The sequence below is a fragment of the Catharus ustulatus genome, chromosome 1 (genome assembly GCF_009819885.2).
Source record: "Catharus ustulatus isolate bCatUst1 chromosome 1, bCatUst1.pri.v2, whole genome shotgun sequence".
Taxonomy (NCBI): Eukaryota; Metazoa; Chordata; class Aves; order Passeriformes; family Turdidae; genus Catharus; species Catharus ustulatus.
The window spans coordinates 130,965,446-130,980,115 of record NC_046221.1 but is presented as its reverse complement, the minus strand read 5'-3'; the positions used below and the strand labels follow the sequence as shown (position 1 = coordinate 130,980,115).

The 14,670-nt window shown below is 38.5% G+C and overlaps 1 long non-coding RNA gene across 6 annotated transcripts in view; it reads left to right on the top strand.

Moving 5' to 3' along the window:
- The window catches only part of LOC116996091, a 252,018-nt gene that overhangs the window by 36,482 nt on the left and 200,866 nt on the right, over nucleotides 1-14,670 (top strand). For all 6 annotated transcript variants that reach the window (XR_004417864.1, XR_004417865.1, XR_004417862.2 and 3 more), the window contains exon 2: nucleotides 13,327-13,394. This is a non-coding gene — a long non-coding RNA (uncharacterized LOC116996091). The remainder of the gene's footprint in view (nucleotides 1-13,326; nucleotides 13,395-14,670) is intronic.

Below are 14,670 nucleotides of genomic sequence, written 5' to 3'. Positions count from 1 at the left end.
TTGCTGGCACTTCCAATGAAAGGGAGATAAAATTCACATTTGTGCTGTTTTCCACATAATTTCCGTGCAATAAACAATGTCTGAGAAAAAACAATCAGAGAGGGATTAAATCTCAGCTTGTTCCAGTTGACAAAGAGAAGGCAGGATCACAGATTAAAAACTGTTATTCTCATACTCTACTATCTAGTTTAAAATGGAGTTAAAGATTTTTAGATCTTTAGGAAATCTCAAAGCGTTTTCTTCATATGAATTGAGCAAAAGATGTGTTTAACTGTTATGCTTAACATTGTTTTCACACATTTTCATTTTTTCTTTAACTACTCTGTCTCATTTACTTCCTGCTATTGCAATCATTCTGCTAAAGGCCAAGGAAGCAAAAAATGCTGGTGACTGAAAGGTTGAACGTGAGTAACACAGGTGTGCTCTCCGCACAGATAGGCTAGTGAAGAAGGAAGTATATTTGTGCTCACAATGAAATGCACATCAAACTGACAAAGTTTCCCTTTTACACTACTGAAAGATACTCAACCAGTCTGGGGAACCACACACCTGCTCAGCTAAAAAGTTGGGGGCTTGCACGTTTTTACTTTTAACCACCACAGAGGTAACTAAGTGGATATCAATAGATAGCATTTATCAAGGTTCTCACAGTATGGTTCAGCCAGTGCATGTAAATAGAATAAATAGAATTCCAGAGAGGAAAAATCAGATGTGAAGTAGATGAGAGAGGCATGGCTGGCCTCACTCTCACACGAACACACAGATGGATACACATCCATACACATAATCTAATTTGAATTTTTAATTAATTTTCCCTAGATTATGAAGGGTATGAAATTTGTCTTGGTTCTGCTGAATACACACATTTTTGGTTGCTCCTTCTTTGCACCATGCTCGTCTTTTAATCCTATAAATCTTTGTTTTATCCTTTCTAGTTTAATAACTGGATTCTCAGAAAATTGTTCCCTGCATTACTGGAAACTGTTTGTTGCATTATTTCTTCTGATGCTCTTTGAGGTTTTAGGAAAATAGGTATGTTTGAAGGAACCTGGATACCTCTGTCCCATAGATATAAGACTATTTTTAAAATAAACACTCTGCATTTTAAGATTGTCTCCATGAACAATATTTGATTCTTAAAAATTGCAGTAAGTGAGATTCATAAAAGACATGCTTAGAATGTGCTGGGAAGTCAGAGAGTCAAGACTGCCAAACACTGGAAATTCTGTAAGAATTAGAGGCTTTTATTGCTAGAATAAGTGGCACTCATAGCAATCTGTCTCCTTTTTTCTTTTGTTGTGGCAAATATTCTGGAAAGTAATATACTGAAGAGAATACTTCTATGCTTCTGAGCATAGTGCACAATTACAATGATCAGGGAGAACAGAGCTCTGGTTCTGTGAATAACTGGTTTGGAGTCTCATTTCAAGGCACAAATGACAGTGCAACCTCTTCTGAGTCCCAGAAGATATGCAGAAGTTCAACTTTTTTATACCCCTTTGTCAAGTCACCATTGCACATGGGAGAGTTAATGTTATGGGTAATTTTACACATTTTGTTACATCAGCCCAACAGCCCAGAATTTTGCAACCTTTCAGGCTGGGGACAGGAACTCTTCTAATCTCATATTTCATGCCATCTATCAACCCACTGGCACATGCTTAAGATCAACTTTGGACATTCCAATAACCTTAAAAAACACTTTTCACATGTTTAAACAAACTAATGAGAGATAAGGCAAAGTACATTCTGTACTCCTCTTGGAAGTATATTCTCACCGTTTGTCCATTTTTAAATGACTGCATGTAGTGACTGGGTCCTGCTTTCAGGCTGAAGGTTTGCTGGAAAGCCTTTGGAGGTCTTTATTCTATGATCATTCTGTTTTTCTTGGTAGGTAACCCCAAATTCTCTTTTACCAACCTAAACTTTAAAGAGAACATTTCCTCTCTTGTAACATTATATTTTCCAAATATATTTTGGACTTTTTTCTGTAAGTGTACTTACATCTCTCTGATCCAAGCTGGTTGATTCTTTAAAAATTTTTCTCATATTTCATGTTTTACATCCATGGATCTTTCTTCCAGTCCAACTATCTTTACAACTCTGGTTTCCAAAACCATGTCAATAAAATCACTGACCTGGAAAGCTTTCAGGGAATCCACACGAAAAGTCACCTTTAGTGAAGGATTAAGTACAAGGTTTAGTAAGATGCTGTAGACCTGCTGATATTTTTTCAATTATTAGCTAATAATATTAGTTCTCTTGAATGAAGGAGACATGACTAATTATTATTTAATCATAGTTATTTCAAATAATTTTTTTAAAGAATTTTTATGGAGTGACAATCTGATAACACCCCTAAAATTAATTTGTTTGCATATAACTGATGAGCCTTTGGTTTCTGGAACTTCTTATTTAAATGCATCACTACATCACTAGACCAATGAATGGAGAAATCAGATATGAAACAATTCCTACCAATGAAGTCTGTGGGACAGTGGGCAACAACCATTTCTTCTGGGTGACTCTTCTTTATCAACCAAGTAAGATATATAGGCAAAAAGAACACAGAAAACAGCATCTGTAAGCTATGTGTAAAACCTATTTAGAAGTCATGTAGATCCATTTGAAAAGATTTAGGTCAGTTCAGGCTTTTAGAGTAAACATTTAAAGACAAAGAGTAATGTCTGCAAGTGGTGTAACTCATATATTTTCATTAGCCTAAGTGCAAATATGGAAATACACCCCAGAGTAGGTCTACCCTCAGTGTTACCCAGAGCATAGTCCTAATTCATGGAATGCCCTCTAAAGGACAAATGTAATATGTAATCTTATTTGATAATGTATGTTCACGTCTCAGAAGATGCTGGGGAATTATTAGCCTCTGACAGACTTCCTTTTGGCTTTAGCAATTAGCAGAAATGGAACTCTGTAGGATTGTATTTTTTGTTTAGGCCATGTATAGTTTTAGGACTTCTATAACCCGATAAAGTAACAAAAAAAGACTAGCACTGAATTTTCTAACAATTGTGCAGTGATTTAGCAAACTCCTATTGACGTTGTTTGGATTTTGAAAATTACTTAAATTATATTCTTGGCCTTTAGAACTCCTTTGAGAACTGTGTCCTCTTAGCATGTGACCATAGGGAGTTGTTGAAGATGGAGCTGGGGAGCAGGGCTTTTGGCATTGTTTAAACTACTGGGCACAGATGTTCTAAGTTAGATGGAACATATCCTCAACATGAAGAAAATAGGATTCTTTCAGTGTTGAGGAAGTGAAATTGCTGTATAAAGCAGTGCCAAGGCCTTTCAGAGGCATGGCAGGGGTCTGTGCCTTAATAACCAAACTTACTGATGCAGGAAAATGAGATGAAAGTCAGTAAATTGCTGATGAAATGGAATTCAGTGGGTTGTTTAGTCCATTCCATGCTGAATTGTCTCTACCACACATTATCCTCTACCTTGCCCAGCTCAGGTGTAAATAATGGAACTGACACTTTTCTTGTTACATTTACAAAAGTAATGGCTTCCTCTTTCTGTTCACTTGACAGGTTAAAACATATTTAAGTGGATAAAAATGAGGGTAGACCAGAATTTGTTTGAATTGCACACAGAGTTCATGAAAGCAGCAGCCTCTGGTGGAAGTTTATTCATGTGTAAAGGTACCTGTGGGTTGGTCTGAATCCCTGCTGGAGGCTGAGCAAAAGTAGCTGCAATGGGAGGAATTTGATGAAGCTGCAACCTGTCACAATTACAGCACTGGATGTAGCAGGCATTAAAAAATAAATATTTGTCTTTACTTGTGGAGTTGTTTCTATCACACAGGAGGAGGAATTTTCAGAAAGTTTAGGCAGAACAGAAGATGGATATTGGAAATGGTTATCTAAAATCAACTGAGTCTAGGAATTCCTTTTGGAAAAGTCAACTGACCACAGTAATTTGTATACAGATATACACACTGTAAGACTTTGCAGGCTGATTAAAGGAGATCAGAGGTGGAGTTTTATGTTCCATAAAAATATCTTGGGTAAGTAATCAAAATTCCTGTTGCTATTGAGTACCAACAATTCTTTCAAAAATCTGTTTCTGTGGCTGGGCAAGGCTATGGGACCTGGAGCCAGGACCTGATGGAGCATCTCTGGGGCAGGGACTGATGTTTTGCCAGCTGCCAGTCACTGGGTTGAATGGGGCATATGGGCTGAGCCTGTCCTAACCACCTCAGCCCTGATCCAGCCTGAATCTGCCTCCATCTCAGCAAGAAGTGCAACAGCAGGGAGGTTGTAGAAGTCTAGGTTAACACAGTGCATCCCTGGTCTGGTGAATTACCCCAAAGGGACCCTGGTAGGTGCATAATATTAGAATTAAAGGCCTGGGTGTATTATTATTTTGGAGAGCACTGGCAATGTTTAGGGTGTTTTTTTGTTCTAAGTCTGGCCACTCACTAATACATGGGCAGGCATTGAAAGGAGGAGGTGACTGGTACTGTCTCTGATTAGCTACTAATTGCAAGGTAATCAGAAGGTATTTAAAGTACTTCTGGCTATTTATTACTTCTATAAATGCCTATTAAAGCCTAAGTATCAGAGGTGACAGGCTTTTAAGCATGAAGTAGCAAGATACCTAGAGAGGCATATTTCACTCTTCTAGGGTAGGTTTGCAGTTTCAGTCCAGCTGGAAAAGCTGTTTACTGATGCTATAACATCTGGAGGACTATCTAAGTTCTTAAATGCTCTGGGACAGGGCCAGAGGATAAAGAACCTTATACAAGGAAAGATTTTTGACACAGTCTGGCCACTGGGTCTCCAGTAAAGGCTGGACTTCATCCAGGGAATGATGAAAGCTCAGCAAAATCCAGCAGTTATTCCTTAGCTTTTGTGATGTATCCAGGGAGCAGAATCTCCCTTGCCGGACCCATTCCCAGCACTGCGTTTTACCGGCCCTTCCCCTGCCCTGAGAAAGGCTCTCTGAGTCACTGTCAGAAGCCTGGTTAGTCAAATAAAGCCATTCTTCCTTTTCTGCATTACTCTTCTCTCTCTGGGATTCCCAGCACTGGGACCTTGTCCTGCCAGAGACAGAAGAGAGAGAGTGTGTGAGCAAGCAGCACCTGCCTGTGGGACATGCTCACTTGGCAAGGTGTGCTCATGCTGAAGACAAGAAATCTAAGAGCTTTGGAAGGTGCTTCATCTGCTGCCTCATCTCAGAAAGTGAGGGAGACCATGGTTACTTAGACATCAAGGCAAAGAAGGCCAGGGAATTTGGGTTACAGTTTTCCTAATTCATATTTTTATTAATATTAATATTCCATTTTTTCCCCCGCAGACTAAATCCCTTTAAGGTTCCCAACTTGTTTCAAAGAGGGAAAGAAAAAGCTTTCTAATTAGAGCTGTACTGTTCATGTACCTATCAATAGTAATTGAATATAATAGAACCTTCTTTAAGTACACCCATGGAGTGCAGTAAAACCTCCCTTAACAGGTTTAGTTCCATTCCAGTGACCTTTTAAGAGGATTCTCCATCATATGCTGGCTCTAGTGTATAGGTTTTCCCCATGTATTCTCTGGAGTTCATCCAGGTATTATGTGCTTGGATATCTATATTATACATATGGATATACATATTGTAGATGTGGGTGTTAGGTACAGTAACAGACATACTTGTTAATTAATACACTTCCTAAAATTCTGTTATTCTCTGTATGTGGTTTTATGAAAGGCTAAATGGATTATATTATCCCTACAGACTACAAAAATAACCAATATATTTTCATTTCAATTGTTTTAACCACTACTTTAATTTAAAAGTTAAGGCTACAAAATATCTTCAATCAACAGACTGGAAAAAGAAAATACATGAGATGAGAAGCTTTTCTGAATGAGTGGTGCCTTAGCATAACATTAATCAAATTTCCTTAGTGAAAATGAGAGATTCATAACAGAACACATTTCTCCAGGTCAAGAAATCATTGTGCAAGACAAAGTTTCTGGAGGAGATCCTTCTCTAAGGAAATCCCCACAACTACTCCTTCAAAGAAAAGACTTCAGGTATGGATGCAGGCTTGAACCTTCAGAACTTTTTTGCACATTTTTTGAGGACATAACCCTAGCAGGCTGAGGATACAATAATTTGATTGATATTGCCTTATCGATGAGGATGACTTCTGAATCTCACACAATTACAATGTCTAGCCCATTTTGGTATGGTCACAGATCTAATCAGTGCTGGCTTAGCTCTCTTCATCCTGCTGTGACTTCATCTGCCCTGGCAGCTTGCAGTGAGGTACCAGCAGGGTTCCCAGGGCAGAGCACTTGAACAGATCTCGGCTGATCCTGCTCAGCCCCCTCCTGCTGGAGCACAGCTCGGAGGGGACTGGGCAGGAAGAGCTCGGCAGATAATGAGATATTGCTTTGATTTCCTGGTAATTCAGTTTCTTCAAGAATTTCACTGATGCCCCAAGGGTTTCCTGCCTTGTGCAATCCAAGGGATTGTTCAGCCTTGTTTTGAGAGGTGTCTTTTTGTTACAGAGAAAGGTACAAGCCTTTCAACTCAGAAGCAAAGACACTTGACTGGGTCAGAGGGGAGGAACCACAAATATACACACACTAAAACCACAGTGCTTTAGACCTGCACACCTTAGTGTTTGTCATCTACACTGCACTGGATCAGCTTTCATCACACAGGGTAAAAAGTTCATACCCTGAGAAAAGCCAAGCACAAGGCATTTGCCTCAAAAGGCTGCTTTGCAAGACCTAAATGAGAGTTTAGGAAAAGCTAAGCTTTCATTTTCAAAAAGCTCTTCAGGTTTCATTTTTATGAAGAATATGCAACCTGAGGGAATGCCAACACTATAAAACCAGACGGCATCGATATGATGCATATATATGAAATATATTTAAATTATAAATTAAATATGTTTTATATAATCAAATGCATTAAATGTATTTCATGTCATGATTTTCAGTTTAATGTCCTCCTTCTCAAGGGTTTCTGTTCTGATTCTGGAACATTCATATGTCTCAATCTTTCCTTAAGAGAGGAAAAAAAAGCTACAATGCAAGTTTTGGAACCAAGTAATTGAAAATCTGAAATTAAATTGTGAGGGTTTTTTTAGTTAAGCTGTTCCCATAAAAAGTCTGATGTATTGGCTAACTAAGATGTCTGTTATGTCCTGCCAGAATTTAGATCTGAGCTAAAATGTCTCTTTAATATGTTCTCTTTTCTTTTTTCAAGAATTCTCTTTCTAGAGCCTATAATCTGGTGTTATGCATTAACATTCTTAAAATTCAGCAGCTTTGTATTAAATTTAGAAACCTTTAATATCTCAGTGTGAAAAAGAGGGAGCTTAGCTGTGCTTATTTGAACTTGAGTTACTATGACCAGAGAATGGTGCTGCCTGGAGCTCCTGAATGTGCTTCCTAAGGCTGATCCTGGCAAGTGGTGAGGAACAGCCAGGCAATTCAAAAACATAATTAACTTTTGGATGCTCTTTTCTGACATGATAACCCAAGGTTACAATGTGTTTCTAGGTGTTACTAGTGGTCCCAAACTGCATATTAGCTGGAAGAATCTGTTCTGGAAGCAGCTCTACCAGAAGGGTTTTCCAGGATCACTTTCTAGTTGTGATAGGTTTTTAATCTTCTAAAAGTAGGAGAAATTTAGGGGGAATTAATTGCTCCTCTGATTAATATCCCCCCTTGTTCGAGTTTGCTTGTCTGAGTGGGTTTATCTCTTGAAAAAATGATTTAACAGTGTTTAAGTGGACATAATAATGCTTACCTACCTCAAAAGAACATTGTGGGACATAGCAGGCTGGATAATTGACTTTTGTGCTGTGCAAGATGTTTCTCTCAATTCTTAGATTTCACATGTGTGTAAAAAATGAGATACATGCATAAATACATACAATAGCAATACATACAGGGAAAAGCAATTTTGACTTAACATATAAAATGTGTTTTGAGAGACCATTACCACTCAGGAATGAGACATGATTTTGTCAGCTTAGTGTTCAGCAGCAGTATGAAAAGAAAACAAATAGAAATATTAGGAAAGGAATAAAGGAGAAAATAGAAGACATCATTAGGAAAGTAAATGCATTTATGATTTTCCCACCCCTTGATGGCTATGTGCAATTCTGGTCCTCCCATCTTCAAAAAGTATGTCCTGAAAGGGGAAAAGGCTGAGTGCATAGTGACAAGGACAATTCAGAGTTATGGAGCAACTTCTGTGTGAGGAAAACCAAGGTACATCTGCCAGTTTTAGTTCAGACCAGGCATGTGGTTTTGAAATAAATCTTCAAATCGTCCTCACTTACTGCACTTTGATTCAAAGAGAAGACAGTTGTGGAGCGCCTGAACTGAGTTCCATTTGGATGAAACAGAACCAGCCCATGCTGGAAAATGCCTAGTGCAATCCAGCTGCTAATGACTATACAATCTGCAGGACCAATTCTATAATAATTGGAAGAAAAAAACCTGCTGAGAATGCTGGAGACTTTACACCAATAATTTTGTTTTGCAAATGCACTGCTATTGTCTTCTGTACAATGTGGCATATCTGAGGTGAAACCTGAAAAAGAAATGATTTGTTGGAAGTATGAGACAGGTCCACACAATTCTGAGTGGCATGGGGAGTAGTGCAAGAGATCAACTTGTCATTGTATTTTTCAGATACAGATACCATAGAATTAGGTACTGCATTAATTTGGATCAGGTTTAAAACAAAGGAAATGATATGGTTCTTTGTGTGGCATGCAGTGAACCTGTGGAGCTCCTTATCAAAGGATGTTTCATGTGGTGATTTCAGGTGGGTGTGAAAGCAGACTGGGCAAATGCTTGGAAGAGAGATTGGTTGATTTTTACAACTGGGTTACCAGTTGTGCCAGAATTGGAAAATCTCTGTGGCTGAAAGTGGGTATTTCCTGTATGCTCCCTTTTCTTTCTTTTCCCTACATGTCCCCTCGTGGCCACTGCTAGAGGCACAACATTGTTAAAGGTAAGCCCTTGCTCTGAGGCAGTGTTATGTTCTTTCTTGTATTATGTTTTGTTTCTATATAATTAAAAAAGAATAATATGCATAAGAAGTGCTGTAAAAATTATATTCATATAGACAGTTAGATCTGAATTTTATCTTTGTGGCTGGTGCTGGTGATTTCCATAATAGAAATGCTTCTTAAAAACCTGTGCATTTTAAATTAAAGTGTGTTTTTCTAAAGAAGTTTTAAATTAGTCATTTAGATGATTTTCAAAATCACAGGATACCTGAATTCTAAATGACTGTGATAATAAAGGGTATTAATCTGAAGAGGCCACAATTTCCTATTGATATTTTATGTTGTTTTTGATTCAAGTTTTACTGTTGCAACATTACATAATTTCACAGGTGTAAAAACATAGCTGGGTGTGTTAAATGTGCAGTTAGGAAAAAGGAAGAGAGCTGAGGGACACCTCAAGTTTCTTAGTCTTGGTGTTTATGTCATTTTTTGGCATGACAAACAGGTCTATTTTTCTTATATATGTGAATGCTTTTGTAGAGTAATGAAATAAATCTATCTTTGGGTTAAATTTGATGATTTTTAACAATAAACAGCAACACTGTATTTGCCATTTATGACATGAGAAATGAAATGTCTGTTTGCAATAGCAAGAGATTTGAAACATTGTCCTTAGAGAAGTGATACAGACAGGTGATGCTGTGCCAAAACCACAAGAGGATTTTCAAACTCTGAGTCAAATGAAGATCAATTGGTTTAGAGTGATGAATTAGTTTTGTGCAATGGGAGAAGGCATCTTCCTTGATATAATAGCTAGAAACAGCTCAAATGCATTTTTAGCTTCACCCAGCATGCAGTGCTTTGAGCTGCACCTTTTCCCAGCTGCTCCTTCAGGATGAGGTGTGGTCATGGAGTGGCAGCTGTCCCCAGTGCTAGACAATTGTCCTTGCCACACTGCTTTGGAGATGGCAGGAGACAGCATTTGCTGGCTTGCTGACATTGCCTTGGGTGTGGAGCATGGCTGGATCACAGTGCCATGGCTGCAGGGAATAGTTTTTATTACAGCTGAACGATGAAAGTAACAATTAACAGTAAATATTTAATGTAAGTCAGACAAACCTTGTGAGTCAACACTTCTCACAGTACTGTAAGATGTTGTTTCCTACCAGCTGAGTACCTTGAGTTCCTGTAACTGCACTTTGCTGGCAAGGACCTCAGGCTCTGGGATGGCAAGGTGTGACCACGTAGCTGTGTCATGCACCAGGTCATTTGCATGCTGGGCAATGCTCTGACTCCCAAGTGCTTGTGTGGTGTGAGAGAAAGAAAAGTTGCCAAAAAAAGAACATACCTCTACTCTGGCTTCTGGCTTAGTACAGTAAAAAACTTGTCATTTAAGAGATATGTAATCATTGTGAGATACGTAATATGCTTTTTAAAGATAGATGATCTGTAGCTTATTTTTAGTGACATAATTTAACATGTAGTGGAAAAAGCATTTACACAGATATTGGTTATCAGCACCATGCAGTTGACAGTTTTAAAACTTGCAGGGGGAGAAAGATTCATAGAACCTTCTGGGGGTGATTTAGAGAGAAGTGAACCTCAAGGGATGGATATATTTCTCCTGTTCAAGTTATCTTTTGATTGTGTTAAGAATTACTTCATCACCAGCGTTCTGCTGTAGCTGTAAATACTTGCTTTGCTCTAGAAAAAAGCTGTGCCAGAATTATTATCAATGCACATAATACTGTGCACCAGGTGTTTTCAGTATCAAAAATGGCTTCACAATAAATCAGTAGGAACATAATTTCAGAGGTTATTTGATTTGTTCTCACTGCACCTTAAGCATATGCAAGAGGGAGTGCACATGCACTTTCATGTAGGCAACTAGAAATGAGACAACTGCTAAAACACAAGAAATGCCATGGTGCAGCACCTGAGGAAAGACGGGTCAGAGAAATCAAGATTAGGCAACATGTTTCCATTTCCCCCAGGGGTTTTTAGGTAAAAATGGAGAAATCTAACCTTTGACTCCGCTTCCATTCAGCGGTTTGATTTTTTTTGACTTATCCTTCTAATAAGATTTTTATTTGATTGTGGGATGTTTCCATCTCTGAAGGTAGAGGAAAGGGTTAAAGCTCTACCAATATGTCACCAAGTCCTCTTCTCAAAGGCTGTGGTAATGTACAGAAAGGTCTGTAAGTGTGGCATTTTTTTATAATAATCCTCTTCCATTAAGTTCTAATGACTGGTTGCTAAACGATGTCATGCATTTCCTGCTCCTTTTATGGGGAGCTGTTTTATAAAGCAGCAGCTTGGAAGCATGCAGGAAGCAGTCATCTCTGGAATTGATTGCATTTCTGATAGACCACTTTTGTACTGTATCCCTGGAGAAATGCTTCAGGTCATAATGGCTTATGTTCTCCTTGTAGCTGCAGCATAATAATTTACAGGAGTAGAGCAAAGGCAGAAACAAGCTCTATCATCTTTAAACCTCTCACTAGGCTCAATTCACTCTGTTTCTATTTATTTATTATTTATTTAAAGAAAGCAGATCTTTATTATTACTGGAGGAGAGTAAAGGGCTCTGTACAACACAAAGAAAAGCTCTTGGTCTGAAACAGCTGATGTTTATAAATTGCTTGGGCGTGTGAGCCACAAGAAACACGTCCGATTTGATGAAGTGATGTGGAAAGGGCAGTTGAACAAAAGCAATGTTTGCATATATTGGGATGGCAGTAATGATCATGTCCCTTCTGTCTGTCACACTGACTCATTAAAAATGTGTGTTGGCCATTAAGCTTTGATTTTCAGCACAGATAAGTAATGAACAAGCACATGAAGGAAACAAAGGCTGGCCACACTGCAGAGCAGTCTGATGATGTGATTATGCTGAGACACTGCCACTTTCTTGGCTGGGTAGGAGGTATAAAAAAGGGGATGACTCCCATTGTTTCTCTTTCTGCAGCTCTGTCTTTTCATGCATCTTCTCTGGAAAATTGCTTTCCTTGGTTCCTGATAGAAATCAACAAGACAGTCCCTCAAGTGAATTCTTCCTGATGGGCCAGATTTAGTGAGTGCTTTGGTGTGCAGAAAGCATGTAGAGAAAAGCTTTTGAGGTTTATAAAACACATGGCCTTTGCAGTGATTTCTTCCTTTTTTCCCCCTCCCATTTGCAAATGTGCTGATCTGAAGAAAAATATATAGAAGTAGAGATGGTTCTTACTCCTTCTTTCTGCACATGCCTGAAATTATAGCATGGAACTAAAGGTCTCTGCCACATAGTAACTGGCACTGAATATCAGTCTCTCTACTAGTACCCAGCTGACATGAGCAATTTTTTATAACTGGACTGGTGTTAGTCTGAGCAGGTTTCCCATGATAGACTTAGACAGTATCTCAGGCCATTTTTAATTTAGTACTCTGGTAATTTGGATGTTCATTGAACCATGAACAATCTGAGCACCAAAATTGCAGGTGGGTTAAGAAAATGTATGCTCTCATCAGAGAACAGCGAGGATATTAAAATAGACCTCTGGCTTCTACTATAACTTATGGAAGGTTACTCACCTTCTTATTTCAACTTGCCTCTCAGATGGTGATTTTATAATGGAATGCAATGGAATAGAGTTTAGTGAATACATATTATAGAAGGTTTTGCAGTAATTCTTGGGAAGTCTGTGAATTCTTGATTGTGAAATCCATAATAGTCACCCTGAGATGAGGCTGCTCTTGAAAACTATGAGAGAAAGTGGAGGAGGGATCCTGAGGCTATGAAGGGTGAAACAATGTGGAGGCAGCAACCATGGTGACAGTTTAGGCCTTTTTCTCTTTCCTTTTTTTTTCTTTTTCTTTCTTTTTTTTTTCTTCTTCTGTTTGTTTGTTTTGTTTTGTTTGGGTGCTGAGGAACACTTACCACTGTGTGTAAATTCATTAGTTTCAAAGCTTTTCACCAAGGAGAATCTAACATGTTCTTTCTCAGGGAATTATAGAAATCAGCATATAATAGGGATGGCAGAAGGGAATTTACAGTAAAAGGCTTATGGAAATTTGATATAATTGGTGTGATTTTCACTAATTATGTCACTGTCTCCTAATATACCACCATCTTTACATTAAGAAGAAAAATTAAAACCCAAAATATGGTGATTTTAAGCTGTGGTTCACCCTTTGTTCTATCTGTTCTCCTAAGCCCTGGACCTGTCCAGCAGTAAAAAAATTACCAAGTGATCAAGCAGAGAAGCACTTGAGATTTTTACTTTTTACCTTTTAGCAAGCTGTTTTGAAAATTCACATATATATTTTGTGTGTTCAGTTGGCTGTTTTGCTTGTTTCAGTGGCCACTGGACTAAGAAGATGGGGGCTTGAAAAGAGCAAACCTTGAAATTCCTGCCAGAGGTGAATGGTAAGGACCTCCTGATACTCCTTTTTTTGTTTGGTTTTAGACATGTCAGGTTTGATAACTTATTCTGTACAACCAGGTAATCCAACAATAGACCAGGAGTAAGTGGCAACACAAGGACCAGGCAGAAAAAGAGTGAGAAAATGGTAGAAACCTTAGAATAATGTCTGAATGTAAATGCTGAAAGCACAGTGCAAATTGTGCACGGAATATGAATTATAATGATGGATTAGTGATATCCATTCCCTTTGCCTTTTCTCTATACTGAAAAAATAATTTTGTGGGAACTTGTTATGCTTGTCTGTTACTGTTTGTATTTGAGAAATTAATGGTACTGGATTGAATGATACATGCGTCATTAATTCAGGTCATAAACCAGTCTGAGATTTTTGGAAAACATTCTTTATTTTTGAACTTTACTCATAGTAATTGTTTTAATGTGGTGAACACACAGTCCTGAAAACACACATCTCTATTTGGTGCGTCTCTGGGCTATTAGGAAAACAAACTTTATCATGTTCCTTTGCATTGGAATGAAGCCTGGCTCTTGCAGGGAAGATGAGTTGTTGTTATTAATATATTTAGTTTCCAGAGGTCATTTAGATGGGCTTTTATCATCTTTATAGCAGAAAATGACAACATGACATTGTGAGGACTCTGAAATAGAGTAAGACTTTCCTTACGTGGAAACCCAAGAAAATCCTGGTCTGTAGAACTAGGATTTTACCATGAAGCTCAGAGAGGCAACTCTACCAGGATTTTCCCTTTCCTTGAGCCTCTAAGCAACCTGGTATAGTGGAAGATGTCCCTACCCATGGGGGCGGCGGTTGGTACTGAATGATCTTTAAGGTCCAGTCCAACCCACAGCATTCGTCCTGGGTGGGGGAAGGACTTTATTTGTATATTCAGGAGAGGTGTTAAGAAGGAATAACTGAGTTAGGAGTAGATTAATTAATGCTCCCTTATTTCCAAGTCTAGTCTTTGGTGGAATGATAATTATTTGCTTATCATGCATCCATCAGTAACAGACCTTGCCCTGCTGCCTCCCCTTCTTCCTCTAAGGAAGAGCTCTAAATGCAAGTTTCAGTAGAAGAAACTGTCCAGGAATTTGAATGCAATACTCTTGGCATTTTATACAATCTTCTGCCCACCATTGCTGCAAAATCCAGGAGTACAGTTCCAATTCTTCTCAAGCTGTGATCGGTTCCTGAATAGGCATTTTACATTATCTACGATGGGGTCCTTCTCTGGCATCCAAAAACAGAGGTAACCTCCCCTA